Raw genomic sequence first — 11,985 nt, 5'->3', positions numbered from 1 at the left:
TCTAAAAGTGTTCCTTTTTATGTTTTCATATAAGTTGCTCTCAGTACTTATCCATCAACAGAATTTTTTCATAATTGAAAAACTCCACTCCACAAATTTATATTTTGCAATTGTAAGTTTGATTCACAAGTCTGAAGTCTGCAGATACACCTTACTATTCTGACTTTTTTTCCTTTACATTGAGAAAATCTTTTACACTTAAAAAAATATCTTGTCAAACTTATTTTATTCCAAGCTTCCACATAAATAAGCAAAACAAACAAATGCCCTTCTGTGCACCCCATGAGGAGTTTATAGGGCAGATGCCCACCTCGCCACCCACTTGCACCATTACAATAACCTTTACACAGCCACGGAAAGTTCTGGCACAGTCTGGGATATTAATAATAACATAATAATATAAGGCAGATACTCGCATCCCTCAGGCCACAGCGGTCATACATATGCATACAAAACAAATAGTCCTTGACCTACAGCTCACAGATTGTTTGTTGCTAAAAATCACATCTCAAATGAAATATTCATAGCCATCACATGCCTACACATATCTTATTTTTGCACAACCCTGCCTATGCATAGCTGAGATGTACATGCTTACAAATAAAAAAAGAGCATGGAGAAGAACAACATCACCAGTACCGCCTCGACTCTCGAAGGAACCAAAGAGGTCGGAGCCTGCTGATAAATGTGACACAGGTTATTTGTGACGGTAAACACATTAAGATAAAGTAAGCATGCTGAAGGGCCTTCTGGGTGTCTACCGTGGAGAGTGTGAACTAATTAAACAGCTCTACAGTGCTGTGTTTGGACTGCACTTCCATAACCTGTCAGGGCTGTGTTGTATCACACCACAGGGAGAACAGCAGTGAACTAAAAGAGAATCACCTAAGGGCATTTATCCACGTTCAATAGCCTACATGACATGTTTAGGTCGGGGTAGGTCAGACCACACAATGTCTAGTGCCCTAAAAAGACAGAAACCGAGCAGAATACAGACAATCTCCAGTGACCTGCTTGTGTTTTAATAAAAAGGAATAAGTAATTTGAACATTTTCAAACAGTCCCAACCGAGCTGGACAACTCTGGTGCTGGAATATTATTGTTTTGATTAGTCATGTCTGGACATTTTTTCAGACAAGGTTAGAGACCTTCATCACAACAACAGAGAAATGATAAGAAGAGTAAAAAAGTTTTAAATAATTAATTCAAATGCAGCCATGGAAACCAGAGCAGGTCCATTTGTCTCTGAAACTAGAAAACCCTTATTCTGAGTTGCTCAAAATTCACTCTTGCTGTCAAAAATGTGTGTGTGTGTGTGTGTGTGTGTGTGTGTGTGTGTGTGTGTGTGTGAGAGAGTGTGTTTTATACAGAGATGGTTTATTGGTTTGGCAATCTCATTTGCAAAGGTGGACTAAACCAATAAGCGAGATAAGCAGCTGCTTGGGGCCCTGACCAATAGAAAGAAGCCTATAATAATCATATAGCCCTTTTATACAATTTGTATAATTTTACACGATATAAAATCTGTCTACAAGCATCAAGATTTTAATGTTATTACTTCTTTTCAAAACTGGGGGCCAGATGAATAGTGGAACGTTCTTTCTGTACTGCACATGCAAATATTAAAATCTAACCACAAATACGGCCACTTCACTGCACATAGTTTGTTAGTGATCTTGTTTTTTTTTTTGTTTTTTTTTAATTTATTGTTTTTAATTTAACATTGAGAAGATAAAAGGTTCCACTAAGTTTATATACAAACTAAAAAAAATACAATCTACAGAGAAAAAAAAATATCTACAGAGAAAGAGAATGTTTTGAGTTTCCATGCTTGGGCCCCATACCTTGAATTGCTTAGGGCTTCCAAATCACGAAGTCCGCCTGTTTATTTCAAAACATCATGATCTTTAGGCAAAACCAAGCTTGAAAGCCAACACTAGCAGATCATGTGAGCAGATCATGCGAAAACACAAGAATGATGTTACACAAGTTCATATAAATTAGCCATCAATGGGGTATATGCACAGGCATTCATTTTCAGAGATTAATTTTACCCCAGTATTTTCAATGGAGTTTCTGCGTTAGCCAGCGGCTAATGAGCGCACCAGGGTTTACACAGTCTATCATCTCTTTTTATGCTATAACAACCAAATGGATGCTTAATTCTATTTAATTGATTAAATATGAATTGCATTAAAACATCGATGCTGTAATAGAAACAGTATGAAATTGAAAATTCCCAAATTTCTCTGGCCCAGCTCTGGCCCACAAATTCAGCTTTTGCTTGGCCCAGATGCCGCAGTGAATTATGGTACATGACAGGACCAAAATTGGCTGTCAGTCAAGGGCGAAACATGGACTTTATCTAGGCCAAGCCTCAGCCAAGTTTATAAACCATAACTGGGCCTGAACTGGGCCCAATGTTTGTGTCATGACTACAATGAAACTGTTAACTCATGAAGCATTGCGGTTTAGGTGAGCTATACACATGCTTTTTTTTCAAAGCAACCTGATTGGTAGATTTTTGTTTTTTTGTTTTTGTTCCAACCAACACCTGAAATAAATATTTTAGAAAGGGTTATTTCTCACAGCTGAAAAACAGAAAACTGACAATCATCACCTCAGGTACACCTCACATGCTTTGTTCAGTGTTAAATGCTAGCAATGTGAGTTTGAATGCCATTTTACATTACATTTATTGCCAGATACTGAAAGCAGCAGATAGTCTCCCTAAATATTTTTTTTTTTTTTAATTAACAAAACATTTGGAATTGAACTTCAGAACTGTGATTTAAAACCAACACATATGAGTGATTCAGCATGTATATTTAATATTTTTTAATAGGTTTAATATGTATTAATTCACTTATAAACCTTACCAATTTGTGAGTCAGTGCATATTCTGTGCTTCTGAATGGCTGTTTTTAAATTTCTGTCATGTTTCATCTGGTGCAAATAGCCAAATTGCTTATCAATTCAAATCTCATCACGTAGCTTCTTGGAACACAGGGCAAGAATGTAATCTGCTCAACAAATATGTATGATGATAACATTTCATTTGGCAATTATTAATCTCATGTGGAACTCTAAATCTGTTTCCCATTTCGGAGTCTGCTACTGTCCACCGGGAATTGCATTTTAGTCATAGACGCTTACTTTGAGAGCCCTAATAAATGAATGAATGAATAAATGAATCAAACAGTTTTCCATCAAAGCAACCTTGGGGTGCTGTAATATAATTGGGTAAATGGCATTAGATTAAAAGAACCAAAGCAGAATGATTGACTTAAGCATTGTTTTTTTCAGATAAACAAGAATGTTGACTTGGCATGTTTCTCAAATATATTATGCTATTTTTATGCTTTATGAAAAAAAAAAAACTCACAGCACCTGTGAATTATTTATTTAAATGACTCATTAACATGGTTTGTTCCAGTAGGAAACAAGTGTTTTAAACAAATCACTTGAATGCATTTAATGACTCACTCTTGGTTTATTTTCTAATGAATCAGCATTGTGAGCTAATCAGCTGATTGAATCATTTAATGACTCAGTCGGTTTGTCCTTCATTATATAAATGAGTGTTTTGAATGAATCAGTTGAAGGAATAGTTTAATGACTCACTCTCAAGGTTTGTACATGCACAATAAGGTAATTCAACGACTCACTCGGTTTTTTCGGGAAAAAAATCAATTGATGTAAAAGCTTGCCTGGTTTGTTCTCGTATGAATGAATGTTCTTTTATTCTTTTATGAACCAGTCTTTCAAACTGGTTGAATTAATAATTTGATGACACTGTGTTTTATACCAATCAGGTATACGATTCAGTGACTCACTCAAAAAGACTCTTCATTCCAAATGGGATGAATCCACACTTGTGAGAGTGAGAACACTGAACAAGCATTTTAAACCAGTGCTCAAAACTGGCCACTTCAAACAACCCTTCAGAACGAAGGACTTCGAAGGATACAAGTGATGAACGCTTTTATCTCTCATGATTTTTTTCTGTGCATGCTTAATTTATGACACAGATAATGCACACCCAGCATCCCTTGAAAGCACTCGTTTTGGAGAGTAAACCTTTCGAAGAGATTAGGTCATAAGAATGAGCTCTTTAGAATGGAACGCGCCCACTGTGGAGTTTTAAAAAAACTAATGCGTTTCAAATAGATAGCTAAAATGAACAATATGACATTTGTAGCCATTTAACCTTTACAGTCACTGAAAAAACAAAATCACAATCTATGAAACACACATTGGCTGATAAGCATTAGAAATAGGCGATACAATGCAATAAAGTTAATTGAATTAGAAATGTGTGGTTGGTTTACTCTATATGAGTGGGCTTTACAAACCACCTGTAAAAGATACACTCCTTGCTCTTTTATGCGCCAGGCACTTTGTTAGAAACACTTCTATATTTCTGTTTGTATAGATAGCTCTTCTATAATTTTTATACTTTTTTTTCCTACAGCCACATACTCTATATTAAGTCTTTTATATTCCCTTTAATTTTCTGTTGCATTTATATTTCTCCAAAATGTAGATGTTTTTATTTTTTAGAATATGCAAAAAGCTACATAAATTGGAATCATATAAATACAAAGAAACATCAACAAAAAATAATAACAAAACATTAACAAAAAAACAAAAAACTAAACAAAAACAACAACACTATAGTGACTATAGTCATCACCACACACACACACACACACACACACACACACACACACACACACACACACACACACACACACACACACACACACACACACACACACACACACACACACACACACACACCTAACAGTACCTGATTTTTGTTATTGTTGTTATTACTCATATTAGCTATTTACTGCATATCATATGGTGTATGACTTTGTATGTGACAAAAAAAATATTCTGAAATAAAAATTTGAAATAGTTTTACTTGAAGATGGAAACTGGTTCAAACACTAGCACTACCATTTCCTGTGATTTCACCATTCAAGTTTTGCTATTCATCCAACGCAATCTCACTGCAGTTTGTAACTTTTAGATTAAGTGGCTAATTCGTATGAATTCGTACAATCTATTTCGTACAATTTAGTACAATTTGCTTATCGCCCAATGACGGTTGGGGACGGGGTTAGGTTAGGTGCCACACCTCCTTTATAAAATCGTACAAAAATTGGACTGAACTTATACGAATTCATACGAATTAGCCAATGAACTGTCAAAACATAAAATACTTAGGTTTCCTCATGAGATCAGGCTGACTCATCTTATACTGATTAAAAAAACTAAACCAGTACTGCATCCTAAAGAGAATATTTAATGCCAATAATTCTATGTATAACATCTCGCATGTTAATTTCCCACAGCGATGACTAAAATAACTTGTTGCTTGAATACATTTAACATAGCAGACCTAATCAATACACCAAGAAGGCCAAATTGTGATAGAAGCATTTTGTGCTGACACAGAGCTCTAAACTCAGTGGGGTAGAGAGCTAAGAGGTCCCACAGCTACTGAATTAATAATGAGCATGGGCACTGCTGATTGGCCGCCTCTCTCCCTACAGGGCAAAAGCAGCCCGTGTCTCTTAAGGCCCTGATTGATTAGCAGCTTATTATTAATAGATACGGGTTAAGACTTTGATATGACCGGCTCGTTTGAAAACACATCAAATGTGTATAAAAACGGTACAAATACACGCACATCCCTGCATGCATAACTCAGATCAAATAGAAAGTTTGTGCAGTTCGTTTTGGAGTAAACGATCACTCCGTGAGGTAGAATTTCTTTGTTTGAGATGAATGAAAGGGAGTCCTGAAAGTGGCATGTAGTTTATCAGACTACATTTCCGTGGTCAAATAAGTCTCTGTAGGACTTGCTCTTCAGGATTCAAGGTTGTTAACGGCTCTAGCCTTAAAGCTCTAATCAATATGGGTTTGCCTCCTTGAGCTCCATACCCATTTACCATAGAGCACAACCTTGAGACAGCATGAAAAAAAGGGAGTGAAGGGGGAATTTAGGCTTCTAGTAGAGCTGTCCAATCATAGAGCAGAAACCAAGGGAGGACAGGAATATTAATGACCTAGAGAGAGATCGGAATGGTGAAAGCAATTCTTGCTGCTGTTTGGCGAGTGAGATTATTAATGTGATTTGGTAGGCTCTTGATGGTTCATCAATGTAGATTATCTGCCTAAATAATCAAAGATGAGATGTCCTATTTTGTTGTTTGCATCAGATGTGAATGTGAAAGTTAGTGTCTATTCTGTTATAAACAAAACAAAACAGCAAATATAGTCAGGCTTGTGGCCATCCTTTTGAAAGGAGTGGTTCTTTTTCCATCTCAAAAAGCTTTGGACCTCAATTTCTATTAAAGTGATGTTCAGATACTGCATTTTAGTCATATGTTAAACACTAATAAACAGTAAAAACAGGCCAGCCATTTCCTCACTCAGAACTTGTAAAACCTTCTTTTATCGGTTATTTTCACAAATTATATTGCCATACTTTCAAAAAAGGGATATTTGAGCTCATATAGGGGCCCAATTCTGGACTTTGTCAGTGGAGAGTGGGTCTTTTGAATCATCCTAACCCCCCTGGATACATGCCTGACAGTGATAGCACTTTCGTATTAGACAATCAAAAGGTTACATTTATTCGTTCATTTTCTTTTCGGCTAAGTCCCTTTATTTATCTGGGGTCACCACAGCGGAATGAACCGCCAACTTATCCAGCATATGTTTTACACAGTGGATGCCCTTCCAGCTGCAAATTTTATAATGACAAAATAATATAAATTACTAAAATATCAAATTGAGGAGAATTCTACAGAAAATTCTAGTAAACGCTAAAAGGTTTATACAATACATTTAAAGGGATAGTTTCCCCAAAAAAAATAGCATTACCTCATCATTTACTCTCCCTCATGTCGTTTTAAGCCAGTTTCATTAAAAGATATTTGGAAAAATGATGAAAGCCAACGACTTCCACTGTAGGAAACCATGGTAGTTGATGAAAACCAGAATTAACCGCCAACTTATTCAGCTAGTTTTCTTATGCAGCGGATGCCCTTCCAGCCGCAACCCATCTCTGAGAAACATCCACACAAACACACACTCATACCCTACAGACAATTTAGCCTACCCAATTCACCTGTACCGCATGTCTTTGGACTGTGGGGGAAACCAGAGCACCCGGAGGAAACCCACGCAAACGCAGGGAGAACATGCAAACTCCACACAGAAACACCCACTGAGCCGAGGCTCGAACCAGCTGTGAGGCAACAGCACTACTTACTGCGCAACTGTTTCGCCCACCAGCTAACAGCATTTTTCAAAATATCTTTTGTCCAACAGAAGAAACTCAAAGGTTTAAAAGCACATGAGTTGTAATAAGGTAATTCTCATTTTTGGGTAAACTATCCATTTAAAAGTAGAAATACATTTTCACATACAATCTCATCATCTATATCAGAGATGCCCAAACTAGAAAGCCCAAAGTTGGCCGACGGTAACCTTTGATTTGGCCCACCATCCTATTTGAGACGAGAGAAAGTATGATGTGGACTGTTAAAAGATCTGTCAGGGACTGTCTTTTCTAATCTAATGTATTCTTTTGTTTGTTTTATTGTTAAAATCTAATTGAAATTAAATATTTCAATTAAACATTGCAAAATTAATCAGATATAGTTTAAAAGTACATATCTGAAGGATAGAGGTAAATGCAGACTTTGGTGAGCAAGTCAAGGCAATGGCAGATTCTGCTTGACTAGTGTATTCAGCAAAGAACTCCACTGTTATGTTTTTTATTGCAATAAGCTATCCTTTTAAGAGCTATACTGAATTAGTTAATATGATTAGTAATGTTTTTTTTTTTCTTGAATATGAAACAAATTAGGAAAATACCCATGGCAACTTAAATCTAATAGTTTGGTGCATTTACCTTTAGCCCACGACTCATAATGAGATTTTGTTTTTGGCCCTTTATACAAAAATGTTTGGGCACCCCTGATCTATATAAATAGTATATTTGGAACCCTGAATCTAACTGCTCTTCAACTAACTCATTTAAAAAAAATCAAATAAAATGAAAAAAATCTAAATTTCTAGTTTTCACCTGTTCAGGGAGCATTTAAATAATAGTTAAATTATTTTACTTGCTTTATAGTTCCATGATGACATACTAATACATTCCTAGTGCAAACCACTACAATTTAGATCTGGTGTATACAGTTGGAAATATTTACAAAATTATTTAACAAATCACCATGTAAATTAAATCAGTCTGTAATCTTTCATAACATGGTTAAGAAACTATGTGCTGAGGTTTACATTTCTCCGCCAAAGTGATGAAAAACACCCATTTAGATTAAACACGGCTAATTAATACACACACCAGAGTTTATACACAAATATGAAATCTAAACATCTTCAAACTTTCTATAATCAGTGAAGAGTTCAGTTATAAGAGCATAGATCAACACATTTTTGTCATTTATCTCTTACCATTATTTTTTTAGTAGTCCTAAATTCGTAAGAGATTTTTTTTTCAAACGGTCATATTTCTTTAAACTCTATAAACGTTGAGGAAAAAACACTTAATCTCCACGTGTTCTTTTTTCCTGAATCCCAGAAGGATAACATGTACAAATCCAAAGCAGATGAAACAAGCGAGTCCAAGACTTTAAATGTCAGCTGAGCTCCGATCATTTCACTTAATTTGCTCACAGGACCAACCGCTCCACTGCATCTGCAGCAACACCAAGCAAACAGTCTTACAATAATCTGAAGAAAAACAAGATCTCACTTGTTTAAGATTTACCCTAACATTTGTTCAGGCAAAAATAAACGCAAAAGGTACAAATGCATTTTTGGGGTTATACCAAACTCAACACCACACCGAATCAATTACTCTTCAGGTCCAGAGGCCAGTGATCAATCACCATTTGTTTCTACGCCCCAATGGATCTATACTAATTCAAAACAGTTGACATTTAATTACAGACACGCACCGTTCATGATCTCCCAAATAGATATACAGAGGATGAGGAAAAACATAAGACGCCAAGACAAAGAAAACTTTGGATTTGGGTGCAGAAAAATATTGTGTACACATCCTTCCAGTATCAATGCTTTATCCATCTGGATTCACTCTGTCAAGTCCAATGAGCTCATGCCTGTGTGTGTTTCAGCAGCTCAACACTATCCACAAAAAAAGAGCCATGAGAATGAAGAAAGAACACTTAAGCCTAACATTTACAATCACCTCAGCCACGGGAATCTGGCCCAATCCCTCTTTAAAAAAAAAAAAAAAAGACAAAAAACAACAGACTCTCTTCAAAAGACTAAAACTGTGTGCATCATATAACTATGCTAAGACAAGACTCTTATAGCTCAAAGATAAGAGTGTCAGAGCAATCAAGAGGGACGACGGAGCTAAAAAAAAAAGTGATTTCTGCAGATGTGAGGCTCTTTCACTACTGTCCATTTCCTCAATGACGAATCCGATTTCCAGAGTTGGCTGCTGGCAGGATTGCAGGACAGAGCTACCCGGGTCTTTTCAGCAAGATTGGCAGTGTTGTCTTGCAAACTGCCAAAACCTATAGTGATACATGGCGAGTTGGAGGAAACAGCCCATTGTAAATTTAATTTCCCTTCACTGTATGACTAGCAGTGTGACATTCCATCAGCAGCTAGAGCACGGCAAGCTTAGAGGAAACTTGTCAACCCACAAAAACAGTAGTATTTCCTGACATCAGAACTTTGTTCAAAACAGAGGGTGACCGTATACAATACATGATCCAGTTCTGCTTGGAGAAAATCACCACTACTCACTGCACATGAGAAATAGTGTACATGTATTAAAAAAAGAAGACTAAGAACCGTGGTAGGCGGGAGGGGGTCAGGGGGGACATTCTACCGGCAGCAGGAGCACATACAACTTATTCTCTGGGGTATTACTCCCCCTGGTGGAACTTTAAATCACTGCTTCAAAAAAGGCTGAATTCAAAGTTTATTCAGAATCACTTCCCTAACCCATAACAGAGGAACTCAACATATATTTCATCTTTATAGGCTGCATATACATTTATCTTTTATGCTCACCTATATATTGAATCGATCACAAAAGTTCAATTAGTAAAACAGGGTAGGTTACAGGAATCTGAAATGCAAAATTAAAAACCTTTTAAAACGTTTACATACATTAAGACCTCATCATCACTTTAGGTTTCAACCAGTAACATTTTCAACATTTTAACATGCTGTATAATGAAGAACAAGAGAATTTATTTACCCAACAACCCATTTTTAGGTTCGGAAAAAACAACAACAAAAAAATAATTAAACCAGCAGAAAAATAAATTATATATTATATAAGTGCGGCATTAGCAAACTGACATTTAAATAAATATTGAAGTTTTATTCTGCCATTTAGTACAATTCTATTATATTATATCAATTATATTATACTATAATCTATTAATTATATCTATTATATTGACACCAGAAAAAAAGACAAATGCATGTGACCGTTAGCGTCGCATATATAAAAAAAAAAAAAAAAAAAAAATCCTTTGACTGCAGTAAACACAAAAAAAAATAAAAAAATAAATAAAAAAAAAAGTCAAATCTAGCAGGATTTTATCGAAACTACACAACACCCCAATAGTCGCAGACTAAAATGTAGGCAAACTTTAGCAAACACCAAAATATTGAATTATCAAAAATGATACAAAATGTCATGCCTTGTAAAAAATGTACTATATAAATACATGATTTAACAACCTTAAATATGTGAATTGATTTATCAACTTGCTTTCAGACAGCGCAGACATCCTAAAAAATATATTTTGAAAGAGGATTTGGACTTTATTCCCTTTAACAACTTTTCTGACTTTTGACAAAACGGGCTGCTGTTGTGCGTATATTAATAATATAATATTGAAATATGTTCAAGTTATATCAAAATGAAAACCGGTTTAGCTTTAATTTCATTTTTGCATGACTTTAAACAACACTGAGAACACTAAATATTTTACTTCGGATTTTGGAAGAAAATAAAAATCATCTGAGGTACATGCTGTTTGTGTGGTTGTGAAGGGCTACCTGTTCCATATTTGATGACTCAATGTTAGTTCTGCAAAGTTTACATTTAGCTTTTAATATCTACTTTAATACTAAGTCTTTGAATTGGTAATTTTGAAGTCAAATATTTAAAAATGTATATTATTGCTAGCCTTAGTTAACAGGTAAAGTCTTGTGACTGTGTTTGACTTCCGGTGACTACCCGTTGTGACAAGCATATGATGTCAAATGGAGCTGTGAAATAACCTAATAACAAAAGGGAACACCATATATATATATATATATATATATATATATATATATATATATATATATATATATATATATATATATATATATATATATATATATATATATATATATATATATATATATATATAAAATTTTTTTTTTTTAAGCGACAAACAAAAATCCCTGATATTAAAAATTACTATTGTAAAATATTTATCTATAAAAACTTTAATTTTGCACAAACCACACTTTGCCCTCTTATTCATAGTCTTATTTTACTCATTTTTAGTTTAGTTTATCTTATTTTAATTCGCTAGATTTTTTTATCGTAGTGCATAGTCCTATGTCATGTTGTCAATTGATGTTGTTTGATGTAGTACCTTGGTCCTGGAGGAATTTTACTGTATACTGCACTGTACATTGTTAAAATGACAATAAAGCCAACTTGAATTTGAACTAATTCATTATTCCACTGCTAGTTTCTGTAAAAAGAAGTTGAATTTTTAGCACCATCACCCCAGTCTTCCATGTCACATTAGCATTCAGGAATGATTCTGGATTATTTGGTGCTCAAAAATGAATAAAGCTACTTAATATTTATGGAAAAAATTCTCTTCTGGCTTCCAAAAAAGAAACATTTGAAAGAACCTTAACTGGCCAAAATGAAAATTCATA

The sequence above is a fragment of the Danio rerio genome, chromosome 21, assembly GCF_052040795.2.
Source record: "Danio rerio strain M-AB ecotype USA chromosome 21, GRCz13ab, whole genome shotgun sequence".
NCBI lineage: Eukaryota > Metazoa > Chordata > Actinopteri > Cypriniformes > Danionidae > Danio > Danio rerio.
The sequence above is the reverse complement of the archived record's forward strand: the minus strand, read 5'-3'. Positions refer to the sequence as shown.